At 49.0% G+C, this 14,274-nt stretch overlaps 1 protein-coding gene across 7 annotated transcripts in view; it reads left to right on the forward strand.

Annotated features, from left to right (window-relative positions):
- The first annotated feature begins 12,510 nt into the window (after positions 1-12,510).
- Positions 12,511-14,274, forward strand: part of P4HA2 (prolyl 4-hydroxylase subunit alpha 2) — a 31,029-nt gene continuing 29,265 nt past the window's right edge. For 6 of the 7 annotated variants that reach the window (XR_012654250.1, XR_012654251.1, XR_012654252.1 and 3 more), the window contains exons 1-2: positions 12,511-12,593; positions 13,765-13,868. The gene's annotated coding sequence lies outside the window, so the exon portion shown is untranslated. Of the gene's footprint in view, positions 12,594-13,110; positions 13,201-13,764; positions 13,869-14,274 lie in introns of those variants that run through there. The other variant, XM_075056399.1, reaches the window with a different exon arrangement.

Below are 14,274 nucleotides of genomic sequence, written 5' to 3' on the forward strand. Positions count from 1 at the left end.
TTCTCATGGTGGAGGGAGCATCTTGAACCACATACCTATCCCCAGGTAGGTGTTTGGAGGACTTTTGATGCTGTTAATGAACCCACTGGAGATGGAACTGTAACAATAGAGCTGACCACCATCACTTATATCTGGTTTACAGCCATTAAGTCTATTGATTCCAGTGCTCTTCCCCCTCTGAGCTGCACTGAGGTGGGGCAGTTCTCAGCTGCCTTAGCAGTCTGGGATAACTTTGGGCTGTGGTATCAACATAGAGAAGCCTCACGGGCTCTGCCTGTCTGCCTCAGCTTGGTGCCTGGAGGTTACCACCATCATGCTGGATTTCTCTAAAGCTGAGCCTCCAATTTGTTGCTCTGTTTGCTCCAACACTTCCAGAATACTTGCCTGCCCACATGCTTGGATCCCCTTGGCGGTCACGGGGCCCTCCGTCCCCAGGCAAAGGGGAAATTGCATGATCGTATGGAAAATACCAATAATGTTGTTGAGTTTTGTTGCCATGGGAACAGGAGCTCAAACCAGAAATACGGCACATCAGAAGGCGGAAGGCTGCCTGTTGTGGAGGATGCCCAGAGTTCTGTCTTTAAACAATGACATAGCAAAAGAATGAGACACGAAAGGCCAAGAGCTACTCTGTGGGTTAGTCTTCCATTTCTTTTGACCTTTAACTATAAATCGTCCCGCTTATGACTGTCTTGTAATATAATCTTATATTGTACATGATTTTTCATGTACTCGCTTTAATAAATGGGTCTATGTATTCCCCTCTTTCTCTGTTTGTGTGACTTTCTGTAAGTAAAAAACTTCACCAAGCAATGAAAGACTCTATTCACCTTCAGCCCACATAAATATCTTGTGTTAACATACAAATGCATGAGACCTTTTGCAGTCTGTACCCAGATGTTAGACGTAATAGCTTTTCATCTTCCAGTGTTATCACTAGGTTGCTTTTATTTAGGAATGAGTAGGATTCAAAGAGGAGCTGAATACTTCTGTGGTTAGTGAGCACATCTGCAGCTATAAAAACGCCAGGCCATGGAGGAGTCGGAAGGTCAAACTGCCCTACACGTGTCCTGCAGACAGCAGGACTCTGCCGAGCTCCCCGGTGCTGACGGAGGTACTTTAAATAGCCAGGGCTGGTTCCTGCTGATGCTGGCAGAGCAGAGCTCAGCATCACTCCCAGCTCCAGGTCCAGCTTCCTCTGTCCCCGAAGTCCTTTTCCACCAGCATCTACTGGGATCCACCCTGTGCTAATGTGTAGCTGATCTGATGTGATTAGAACCAAACTATGGACTTCTGCAGCTTTGGAGTGAGCCCATGGCAAGGAGCCAGCTCCCATCATTCTGTCGTTGGGGCATTTCCACCTGCACAAACGCAAGGCAGGCAAGTGCGAGGCAGTGATGCTCCAGTTGGGCCATGGCCCCATATGCGTCAAGGCACAGAAAACACCCAGTGAGGAGTGGGCTCCCAACAGCCCCCATGGTGGAGACTCAAAAATTACTGTTTCTGCAAAGCTGGTGGGAATTCGGTCTTCTGCTGGCTTACGACATCCACATCTGTGATGCATCACCGAAACGCACAGCCAAACATCGTATCAATAGAGGAGGAGGAATAAAGAGCTTGAGCTAGCACGGAGGAGTGATTTTCCCAACACAGGGTGGGGCGATCACGCCACGACTCCCTCGGCTTTGAGCTGCAGGCCCATGACAGTGGTGCTGAGCAAGACCTCGGCCGGCTGAGTCAGCCTTATCGGCCGGGGCCGTGCAGGAGGAGCGGGGTTATGGATGGGCTGTCAGGCCCTCCCAGCGGGGCCTGCCTTTATTAGGTAGCGTCACAGCTGCTGGCCACTTTCCACGGGAGTTTTAAAAATGCTTCTAAAAAATCTTCTAGGGAGAGTGTATTAAACATACTGTACTGCGGTGAGAAACAGACCTAGCTGACAGGAGTGTCTGCACAGGACTGGCTAAATTCCTGCTGTCTTTATAACATATTAATCGCCCTTTGCACTATCTGCCTGTGTTAGTTTTCAGGAGTCGTGTTAAATTTCTTTTTTACTTTCTTTCTCTCAAGAAGGATTTCAGCCCTGGCTCCCCTGCCCTCTCCGAAGGGGTGGAGGTTACATGCAGAGTGTGCGCATGTGTTGGGCTCTGCTTGTGCCGAGCAAGCGGCCGAGGGCAGCCACGCTCCAGGCAGCCACGGGGAGAAGAGGGAAATTCTGACCCAGGGCGGTGGGCAGTGGGTCCCCCCTGCTTTGACCGTGCTCCGGGATGCAAGCATAGGGTTTTGCGGGTGACTCCATCCCTTCTCCCTCTTCACGATTCCTCTCTGCTTCCTTCGCACCCTCCTCCTGCAGCTACCCCAAAACCAAGGCCAGGAGGTTGCGGGGTGCTGCCGCAGCGGCTCAGAGCCCCGCATCGATGATGGCTCCATCGGGGCCCCGGTTATGCGCAGCCCACGCTGCACAGCTCTACAGAGCTGGGACCAGCGGTGCCTGGCCGCGGGGAGAGGAGCTGGTGCTCGTCTCACAGTTGAAAGAGGGACAGGGATGTAGGGTAAAGTCCAGGCAGTAACATGATGAACTTTGGCGTCAATTCACTCTGCCTTCCTTGAGAAAGTGTCTGTAAGACCATGCAAAGAAATAGTCCTGCTGTGTCTCGGTTGGTTTTCCAGCCAGCAGAGCCTGTGATGCAACTCCTGGCTGGCCGGTGTGAGGTCAGATGCAGAGCAGCTAGCGTTGGCTTCCCGCTCACCTGATTTCCCACCCAGTGCCGGTTTAAGTAAATCAATTTAGAACCAGGCTCTTTCGGGCCACACAGTTTCTGTAGGTCCCTGGGGGGTGAGTGCCAAAGGGGAGCTCATTCTTTCCTGCTCGTTTGTTTCCTGGCTGCTCTGGCGCACTGGTGACAAAGGCTGTATTTAGCAGGAGCCGTGGCAGCAGCTGATGCCATCCAGACATTGCTCTGCTTGTGCCAGTGATTCACAGAGGCTGTCACAAACAGTCTTCCCTTCATAGCCAGCTTGGGCTCCTGCACTGACAGCCTGGCGGGAGCAGATTTCCCTTTCAGCCGAATCAGATTAATCCAAAATAATTCTGTCAAGATCAGGAGAGTGACCATGGCATTACCCATCCCGGGGTGACTGAGAGCCTATTGATCTCACTAATTCTGTGTTTCAGCATCGAGGTGCTGAGTCAATCACCGGTCTGTATTCAGGTATGTTTAATATTTTTAATGGTAAGGATAGGATCCTCTGGTTTTGCAGAACACATTTCCATTCTTTTACTTTAAGAGAACGCACACGTCCTAAATACAGAAATACCTGTCATTTTCCAGTTGGGTTATAACAGAACCATTGGAACCATTAAATCTACTTTCTGAATTTTGTGCCAGTTATTTTGTTAGTACCCAGACTCTGTACAGTAGAAGCTGGTATCATGTTAAAAATTATTTGTGTAACGCATAGTGAAATATATTGCTTACATGTGTAGCCACAACATGTTGGCAAAATGTGAATTTATATTTAAGTTTGATGTGAGGTAACAAGTACGTGCATATTATCCAGTTCTGCTTCCTTGGCTAGCCGAGACTCTTCCCTTCAGGGGTAATAACTGTTTTACCAGGGCCATGTGGAGCCAGCACAACTACTGGGGGGGGCAGAATGGATTTGTTCCGAGCACCTACAGCAAGAAAAATGTTCATTATTTCAACGTTCAGTCTCAGCTGTGGAAGTTTTTAGGCTGGAAATGGATGCATGGGAATGTAGGGCTAGACAAGGCATCCAGTCCCTCACCCCGTTCCAGACGGTGAGAGATCTGGTCGATCAGGGATCTGGTGGATCCCGCTCTTTCCCGAAGACGTCAGCCCCCAACTCCTCCGAAAGCCGGCTGGCAGGTTACTCGTGCTGCTTGCAGGAGTTGCACCCCCGGCAGCTTGATATTAAAACAATAATTTCAAGCTTAATCTCTTCTGCTGCAAATTAAACCTGATGCTGATGCTGTTTATCCCCCCCCCAAGCCTTGCGGGGGGGGGGGGGGGAGGCATCAGCCCAAGCCTTTGCTCTCCCCCGATGCCCAGCTCTGCTGCCGCTTGCCAAAGGCAGCCGACCCCCCCCTTCTCCGTGTCCCTGACACCCCCCCCCCCCGCGGCCCCTCCGGTCTCCGGCTGCGGGGAGGGAAGAGCCCGGAGCCGCCGCCCGCCCCACGGCCCGAGCTCGGCGTGCTCCCTCCCGGCCGCTCCGGGAATCACAGCCCGGCAGCCGCCGGAGCATCCCGGGCTGCCCTGCAAGCCTCCCTGTGGGCAGGACCCTCCCCAAAATAAACCCCTGACACCCCCCCCCCCCCCACCGCCGGCTCTGCCCGCCCAGCCCCGGCAGCCAAGGCAGGAGGTTTCAGAACGGCCTCGGCCGAAGCAGCGTCCTCTCGCCCCTCTCCGGGACACGGCGAGGGTGGGTGCTCGCTGGGGTGCTGCGTGGCTCGTCTGAGGTCGTTAATTAGAACAGGGTGAGGACAAATCTGCTTTGAAATGAAGGGAATTAGTCAGAGGACGTGGCCCGCCGGAGGGGAAAGGGAGGGCGACCGGGACCCGCAGGAGGTAGGGTGGTTCTCCGCTGCGTGTAGTGTCCTGTTGGGGATGGATGTGTTTTTTGGTAACCCTGGCTACGGTTGGAGCTAATGGGTCCCCAGCAGAACATAAAGTGGAGCTGGTTGTGGCCCCGGGGGTGAAGATTAGTGCCAGCCTTCACCAAGATACAGCTCAGTGAGGCACAACTAATAAGGAGCTAATAAAGTATTAGGAACCTTGTTTAATTCTGCACCATGAAAAACGAGGTGTTTTGCCCTCCTGGGAGAGGGTTGGTAGGCTGCCTTGGCCAGAAGCCGGGGCCTGGGGGGAGAACAGCTGTAACACCTTCCTCCATGGGAGGAAACACAGCTGGAGCCCTTGGCGAGCAGTGACATTTTGAGGACATTTCCCAAGGGTTCTGCGGAGACCTGGGCAGCAGCGCGGGGCCAACACCACGCTGAGCTCATGGTTGAAACCACAGCGTTGCCTCGAGACGGCGCCTGCGAAATAAACAGGTAATACTGCCGCAGCGAGGCACGAAAAGTCGCTTTACCCAGCCAAATGGCTCTAAGGGAACTTTCCAATAGCCCAAGAGCGTCCTTGAATTTCCTCCAGCGAAATGATCCCTAAAAGCGATGTGGAAAGGGCAGATGCCGGCGTGCAAGGCCCTGCCGGGAGCTGGGCAGCCGTGGCCGTGTTCCCTGGGCTGCCTTTCGCCGCTGCCTGCCCATCAGCAGCGTGTGCGCTGCAGCGTAAAACCGCAGCTGCAACGCTGTGCCACAAGCTGCGTCCTTAAAGAAAACCTAACACAAATACTAGTCTTGCCCAGGGCGATTCATTTAATTTTTGGCTCCTCAAAATCATTACAGGGACAGCATGTTAGGCCACAATAGCAGGGTCTGATCCACAGCTAATTAAAAATAGCTTCATCTCTCGGGGCTTGAAACTTTGCTAATTAAGGAAGACTAATTCTTCTGAAATTAGTAGGGTTTTACAATTTATACTAGCTGAAGATTTGTCTGTAGGGCCAAAATTATTTTCACATGGTAAGTTTCCACTGTCACACCCATACATGCAATATAAGCCAGATTCAGCAGACTGGAAAGGTGAATGAAGATTTATTTTATGGTATTATAATGTGTTTCTTCAATTAGAAATGAGAAAATATAATTTCATTTTCTTTTGAATTTGTATCCAGCTCTAGAGAAAGTAAAAAAGCCAAGGGACATTTTTTATGTTTACAGAAGATACTGTTACTTAGGCTCTTGGTTGTATTAATAGACGTTTTCCAAACATACTATTTTTCTGGATTAACCATGGAGCTTAAATCTTCATTAACTAGGACGCTTCAGCTCAGTAATTGCTAAATAGAGCTGAAGTAAAGACATACATAACAAAGAGCAGACTAGGAAATAAAAACACACAGTTATATCATCACAATTATATCAGAACTTATACAAATGCCTATAAAGAACCCTTGAATCTGTTCAAATGTCAGCAATTGTTAAATGTATATACTCTTTACACATACGGAATTACATTTCTTGCAGTTGCAGTTTAAATCCTCTGCCTATCTACTTTCTTTCTCTTTTTGTTGATGATTTTATAATGTTAGAGAAGAACACACCCCATCCTGATTTAAGCTCTTTGGTGTATTCAGATGTGTTTAGAAAATGAGGAGCTGAATGGTGCTTCCACCACATGCTCTTTACTGTAGAACCAGTCATTACGGGAGCAGTCTCTGACTCCTGCACTTCCCCTGGATCACGCCAGAAATGAACTGCCTGGTGTGTCCTATCACAGGCCGAGCAAGGAAATGTATTTGCTCTGAAATAACCCTAGCAAGTGCACAGTGTGAATTTACATATGAAATTAGAGCATGGGCATATGTAGAAGATGTGCTTTCCCCTTCCAGCAGCTGAAGTGAAAGGAATTCACTGCCTTATTTAATACCTCTAAGTGAATGTCCATGCTCAGGCATTCGCTGTTTACTTATCCTGAGTATACAGTGCACACACTGTACTTCTTCTGCCTGGGAAGGAATAAAGATCTACTGTTCAAGACAGCCAAATATTTTTAAAATCGAGTGATGTGCCAGAAAGGATTTCTGGAACTCCCGAAGTTAACAGTTCCACCGCTGCATTTTGCTGTGCAGATGTTGCTGCTCAGAGGAAGGATCAGGACTCACACTGCCAGGGTTGCCCTGCTTCAACACTGAAATGGGAATTCAGAAAAGATCCTTTGCAGGAGCAGCTGCTGATGGGAGAGGAGAGACCTCTGGGAAGAAGACTGACCCTAGCACCTTCTGGCCTGGGAGGCTGCACATGAGCCACAAATGACACGAAACACAAAGGAAGGACTAAGTGCTCTGCAGGTGGAGGAAAGATATGTTCCCTTTGCTTGCTCATTGCTGCCAGGCCTGGAGGTCGTGGGTGAACATTGCTCCGTCAGAGTGGAACTTACACCTGTGATCAATCAAATTTAGGAAGGGCGCTGTCATCCTCCCTAGGATTTTAATTCTGAGATCTGAGATTTCAGAATCTCAGCACAAAGCTAACGAGTCCTCTGCATGAGCATTTTTCATCAGCTGTGTTTCCCTTCTAAGGTGTCTATAAAATACGTTGTGTGCGAAGAAGGGATGTGACAAGCCAGCACAGGCTGATGCAGAATGAGTAAGGATATGGAGCTGATAGTGCTGGAACTAGTCAGCAGTGAAACAGCAGAGCCTGCTAGCAGTGTTTGCCTGGGCTGCTCTCTTTAGTACAAAAAAAGAGATGCGGTGATCCTTTCCTCATTTGTGGAATCTCTTCTGGATAAATACATCTCAGTTCCATGTGGAAAACCCACACACATAGAAGGAGCTATGCCCGGAAGACGATAGCCAACTAAAGTACAGTGACTGCAAATTATCCTCTCTCTGGAGAGAAAGATTTCATACTGATCTGCCTTCAGCCTGGTTCAATATGTGTTTTTTTAAGGTCTGGCTTTTCATCCACTAATTAGTAGCCTAAATAAAATACAGGTTGAGATTTTTATTTTTTTTTCATGGTTTTGTAATGTCTTTTACCCACATTTCTTAACTACATCTTTCCCTAAACCTAAAAGGAATAATGTGACCGGCTGGCCTTTCCTATTTCTGGATTTGATTTATGCTGGAGTCTGCAAACGAATGACTCATAGAGCCTGCTTTACATTGGCCGCTCAGTCTTGTACAAAATCTGTGTTAAAATCCAGGGCATGCTGGGAGGAAGGTTTGCACAGCGCAGCGTGGCATGACCCGAGTCCTTTTCCACACTCCCTCTTGGACTTTCTCTGTTCTGTGTCAAAATGTGCTTCTCCTCCACAAACCTCTACATTAAATGTGTTGCAAGGCTAAATCCCTTGCATGTTGTTTTCTGAGCTTTGGCTGGGGTGATCCAGCTGCCTTACTTCAAAGCCTTTGTTTCTTTCACTTAACAGTGAAAATTACTGCTATGCAGCGAAGGTAGAGGTCTGACGGGTGATGCTGAGCAGCCGTGTGCTTGCCAGCTGCCCAGGTACCTTCCCCATCACTTACACCCAGGGTGCGGTGACACAGGGAGATGGGAATGTGTCTTTCTGCCACAGCTGGGGCTGCTGCTGAACTTTGCTGCAGCTATCAGCATCTTTGCCTGGACTCTGAGGACTTGCCGTATTTTCCTCTTAGTTCAAACAGGGAACACAGGGTGATTCATCATTCCCACTAGCCAAGTTTACAAAAGAGCTTACTCATTTGCTGAGGAGGGGGCCAAACTTTGATTAAAAAGCATAAACATGGATATGATTTAAAAAATGTTTCAGCCTGGACAGTGCCTCCTATGCATGTAAATGATCGGGGCTGCAGTTGCGCAGTGCTTTCACAGAGCTGTCCATCTTTAAGTGCCCACAGACAGATTTAGGAGCAGAATATCAGAACATCATTTACAAAAGCTGCCTCGCTCCCTGCAAGCCCCTCCAGTGCTTAGCAAGGGCTACGATTTGCATCCCTACATCCCCTGGTTCTTTTGGGCATCCCTGGACAATTTGGAAAATCTAATTAAAATATGGGTGGTATCATTTTAATTAAGATAAGAAAGGGAGAATATGTGTCTTTTTCCCTCCCTGTAGTCAGACACCTCTAATTCTGTATGGGTGCACTTAGTCTTAAATAAGCTAGTCAGGCAATTACTAGCTATTTCTATATTTGCAGAAGTTTAAATGACCTTGTGAACGTGCAGCTGGGCACGGTTCAGAGCGCTGCCAGACCAGCCTCGACTGTACCATAATTACGTTAAATAGCAACACGAGCCGTTGGATTCCTCCCCGGGTTTGTCTTCCCCACGCTCCTGGCGAATCCAGCTTTAGTTTCCCAAACCTGGCACAGAGACAGCTGGAGCTACCACTCCGTATGACAGACCTTTTCCATCTGCACGCTGTGTGTTTATCTCACGTTAACTCTCATCTAGCTTATCTGCAGCAGAATTTAAGACATAAATCCCATCCTTTCATTTCTCCTGGTTGCACTTTGGTGTCCTCAAGGGGTGCAGTCTTGAATAACACTGACTGCTGCCTGCAGCCTCCCCAGTCTGCTCAGCTGGGCTGTGCACCAGCATCAGTGTGGCTCTGGACCTCGCGGGACTGAGCTCCCAAACCGGTCTTAAGTGCAAAAGGCCTTTTGCCCATTCCAGAAAGATCCTGGCGCAGGTCTGACTGCTCGGGAAGTGTTCAGACCAGGAGTTTGTTTGCAGCCAAGGTCTCTGAGTTTTATCGGAGGACAAAACTTGATATAGTTGACACCTAGACAAAACTTGGTATAGTTGACACCTCAGTGTTTCACATGCTGTGGGTTTGTTTAGCCCGTGCAGGGCAGCCCTGAGCTTGGCCTGAGCTGGCTGCTGGACAAAATTACTTGCAATCCAGAGAGCAGATGCCAAGTGGAGGAGCAGCGTGAGTGCATGGAGCAGTGAGCTGTGTGGGCTGTGGTGCTGCACTGTGGATGTGCAGTAACCTGGTGTAGCTTTCCGTTGCTGCTGCGCACAGTGCATCATTCGAAGAGGAAATTGTACCCAAGTCTGTTCATAGTGAGATGTCTATGTCTGGCCACATAGCCTTTTTCCCACATTTGCCACGTTTGGCCAATCTTGTGTCTTAGTCACACTTTTCCTGGGGATGGGCCATGTTTCTCTAATGCTCAGGGGTTCTGATTCAGGATGGCTTCCTGACAAATGCTCAGGAATTTTGCTATCAGCAAATGCTCCGTGATTTTGCTGTCAGCTGGGTACCAGACAGCGACTGAGTAACACCAGCACTGAGCCCACAGGTGCAGCCAGCACAGGAGACTCCTCCGAGTCCTGTACCCTCTCCCCCTGATTCTGCCCCTCATTGACAACGGAGCTTTTATTTCCTTTGGTGTGCCAAATCCTCAGCTTGTAAGATCCACCTGCGCACACACTAAAGGAAGACTAAGAATTAGATGATACTTCAGCAGACACCACTTCCATAGCGTAGCATGATCTTTTAGCTATGGTAGATGTAAAGACACCGGTCAGACTTTTGGCTGAATCTTTGAACAGCACAGATCGGATATTGGCATGCCTTGGTTTTTGGCTTCCATTCTTGCTCTTCTAGGATCTGGTGTGATTATTTTTTCATTCACAAAAAACAAAGGAAGAGCAACAGACACACAGCTAAGTTTAGAATTTATTCATGTACGAGGTCTATTTACACACGTACTTTTTAGCTACGCTGTCAGGGAGAAACCTGAGCTACACTGAAGTCAGAGTTCTGTTATCCAGACATATCCCTGCCTCCTCTGTTCTGACTCAATGCATTGTTTTATGGCAAATACTATACTGTGCTATGTAAGTACTCTTAGATAGTTTTAACATTTCCTCTGCTAAGGTCTCGGACAAAAGCCTTGTAATTTGAGAGACAAGGGGGCATCCAAAAATACTTGTGTGTGCATTTGGCAGCCAATCTCTTTGCAAAGGGATTTTGACTCGACTTTTAAGGAAGGTAAGGGCTTGAAACACTCACAGGATGCTTCATTCTCCTGGTTTTAAACCAGATCTCTGTGTCATAGCTCTCCAGGTGCTAGCTGGGGTTGTACTGAAGGGACATCAACCTGGACTGTTAGAATCAGATGTTAAAAAAACATCTCCAGCCATTCCCCCTCCTTTCCCTGGACCATGGCTCTGTGAGCAGTGTCTCCTCCTTCGTCTCTTCTACCAGAAATCTCTCACCCTCATTCCAGGGGCAGAAGCAAAGGAGCTGTTTTTAACCTGAGACATGCTCCTGGTGCCAGCCAGGGCCACTCTGCAAGCCCAGCAGCTTATGTGAAAGAATTTCAAAGCCAATAGAGCTAAAGCAAAACTGGTACTTTATAAGGATAACACTTAATACAGTATTTAGAAATATTAAGTAGTCAAAGCTCTTTGTGCTAATACTACATCATATGGTCTGTATATACAGTCAAAAGGACTGCACAGCTGGTTATTCACATGAACAGACTCATGTGTTCTTGTGTTCCCTCTACAAACACATTTTTAGTCCTTTCCACTAAAACAGAGAAGAAAACTCCTATTTCTCTGTAACATAAGAGCAAAAAGTCTATAATAAAAATAGGTTAAAGAAGCATCAGAACTGAGTAAGAAATCTGGCTCTGAGTCACATCGTCTCTGAAGACTAATGCTGTTTTTACAGTCTTTAAAATGTACCAATATCTTTAGTGCCATCACAGACTTACAGATTGCTTCTTTCATTGACAGTAATGCAATCCTTTCTAAATATATGATGGAAATTAACTTCAGCCAAATAAATGGTAATGTACAAAGTGTATGTATGTCCAACATATGGAGCTCTGTTAGGGTGTTCTGGTGACAGGACAGCCGCGCCCTTTTATTATGGTTTACGATATTAGCAGTTGCTTAAAAGCGTCAGTGAAATTGCACCCTTATGTTAGATATTTATTTCCCTATTTTCCACTTTCTTTATGGATTCTGGTATGGTGAGTCATCTCCCAAAACCTGGCTTTTTCAGTCACATTTTGCTAGATCTCTGTTCAGCGAATGGACTTGTGATGGTGGAGTAAATCTGGAAAGCAAGAGGTAGCTTGTTCTTGGTGTCTGGTATGGTCTGATTTGGTTTCTGACTTTAATATTGAAAGATGTTATTTTTGGCTAAGGTAATTGTTACAATGGGTAATGGTGGTGGTGGCTTTGAATGGCCGTCAATACTGGTTCGTGTAGGGGAAAGAAGTAAATTAGATGTTCTGGTGAGCTGGGGAAACGACCTTCTCTGGCTTTGTTTCGGCTCTGTCCATGCCTCAGTCGCTGAGTCTGTCCTCACCCGACGGTGTGCCGTGACCCGCGAACCGCAGCGGGAGCTCGGGCCGCTCCTTGGCGGCGGCCAGGCCGCCCGTGCCAACATGGAGACCGGCCGTTCCTTCCCCAACCTGCCACACCCTGCTCGTACGTTCCAGTCACGTTCCAGCACAGAGGTCATCTTATTTCCCTTTTAAACGTAATTTTCCTTCTCCTGGTGAGACTACCGCCTGCCAACAGCTTACAAGATGTCAGCCGATGGGGACACCCCAGCCCACGCTGGGGTGCGGGCAGTGCTGGCTCCGCAGGAACAGCGAGCCCGTGGGGAAGGCATTCCGAGCCGGGCAGGCAGGTTTTTTTTTTTTTAGAAAGCAAGCAGAATTTCCATGTGGTGTTTCATTCCTCTGTGGAACCCTCTTTGAACCGACCAACACCCGCCTTCCACACCACCCCCCCCCCCCCCCGACGGTCGCGCCTCAGGGGCCCTGAGGTGATCGTGGGCGGGGCGGAGTGCGCCGCTACTGGCGGCATTACGGCAGGAGGGGCGGGGCTGGGGGCGGGGCTTCAAACGTGGCGGCGGCTCAATAGGAGCGGGGCCGGGGGCGGGCCGGCCGGCTGGCCGGGCGGGAGGGAGGGAAGGAGGGAGGGCGGGCGGCGGCGCGGCTGGAAGGGCCGGGGCGGTTCTAGAAGCGCGGCGAGAGGCGCTGCGAGCTGCCGGGTGAGCCGGGCGGGGGGCTCGGGGCTCGGGAGGGCCGCTGGGAAGGAGCGTGGGGAGAGCGGTGAGCCCTGCGCGGCGGCGGGGCTCGGGGAAAGGGGGGGGGTCGGGGTGGTCGTCGGGCTGAGGGGAGCGTTTGGGCGGGCGGGTGGGAGCTGACTGGAAATGGGGATCGCGCTTTGAAGTGCCGCGGTTCAATGCGGGGCTGGTCCCCGAGGAACGCGTTCTTTCCCCCTGGTTTGGTGTCGGCGGGTCCCGGGTAACTCCCTCCGAGCAACACCCGCCGTCGGGTGCCTCGTTACTGGGTTGAACTGGTGGGGTGGGCAAATGGCAGCCTCGGGGGTCGGTCCTGCCCACCCGCCGCTGGGTTCTGACGGGGGACTGCGGCTTGGCTGGGGGAGAAAGCCGAAAATGACCTCTCGGGGAAAAATCCCTGGGTTTCTGTAAGCACGTTGGAGGGATCATCGTTACGAAAAATGTGGAAGGGCTGATTCCCCTTTTCCTTGCCCTCTGGGTTTAGAGATGACTGATATTACCACTTAGAAAGATTACTGTGTGTCAGCTGCATCAGCGTGCTGTGAGCGCCCTTCCAGCCTGCCGTAGGCTCCAGGTACAGTCTTAACCCTCATAAAGGTGTTCAAAACCCACTTGTTCTACTCCCGTCTCGTTTTGTTTTAACCCGAGATTTGTTTTCCAAAAAATGCTTGTCCTTATGTTGGTCAAAGCACGCAGATGTGCAGCTGAGCTGGGGTGATAAGCCAGGAGAGCGCAGACGGTCGGGTGTGTGAGCGGTACGATGCGGTAATCAAAGCTTGGGTGGAAAAGGGTTGTGCAAACACAGCGGAGGGCAGGCTGGTGTGAAAGCTAAAGGCGCTGTCTAGAGCGTTGTCAGAGCTCAGCTGGGGCACCATAGCTTGCTATGGCATAGTAATGCAAAACATGCTTTTGACCAGGCAGGAATAATTTTATTTCAAGCACCGAAGAATGTCCTTATAACCTGGAAGCAAGGAGGAAAGAGGCTGTGTAAATAAAGACTATGTTTGGAGCTGTCTGGCTTTGTGGTGTTTGGTATTCCTAGCCAGTAATCACCCCTGTTCCTCAGTAGAAAGTACTGAAGGTAGGCTTTCCCAGAAGACATTTTTGTAACATAACCTCTTGCCCCTTAATTTTATAGGTGCTCTGTGAGGGCAAAGCTGAGCTGAAAGGCCACAACAGCCATCCTCACCAGGGTAATACTTCAGCTTTCTGGCATTAAGGACCTAGGGCATAATCCTGCAGGTATGTTGTAAATATATGTAGCAATCAGTAACTTCCAGTCATATTTTACAGGCAGAACATTATTCTACAGTTGTAAATTGGCATTGCTATGACACTAACAGACGAGAATTTTGCTTCTTGCTTATGCCATAATTTCTTGAGATTAATTTTTTTTTTAATGTAGCTAATCATACTCTGGGAAGCAGTGCAGGAGTATGAGCCCAGAGTATGATTATGTATTTCAAAGACAGTAACAGCAGAGGGAGCATGATTTACCATTTAGTATAAGAAGTTTTTCAGTCTAGGTTTAAGTCAGGAATCCAGTCTGTTTATAATTTCCATGCTGTGCATATTGGCAAACTTCCAAAGAAGCAAGCTGTAAACATAGATATTTTTCCTATGACTAGTTCTGATTTTTGTGTATGGT

Source organism: Buteo buteo, chromosome 24 (genome assembly GCF_964188355.1).
Source record: "Buteo buteo chromosome 24, bButBut1.hap1.1, whole genome shotgun sequence".
NCBI classification, from domain to species: domain Eukaryota; kingdom Metazoa; phylum Chordata; class Aves; order Accipitriformes; family Accipitridae; genus Buteo; species Buteo buteo.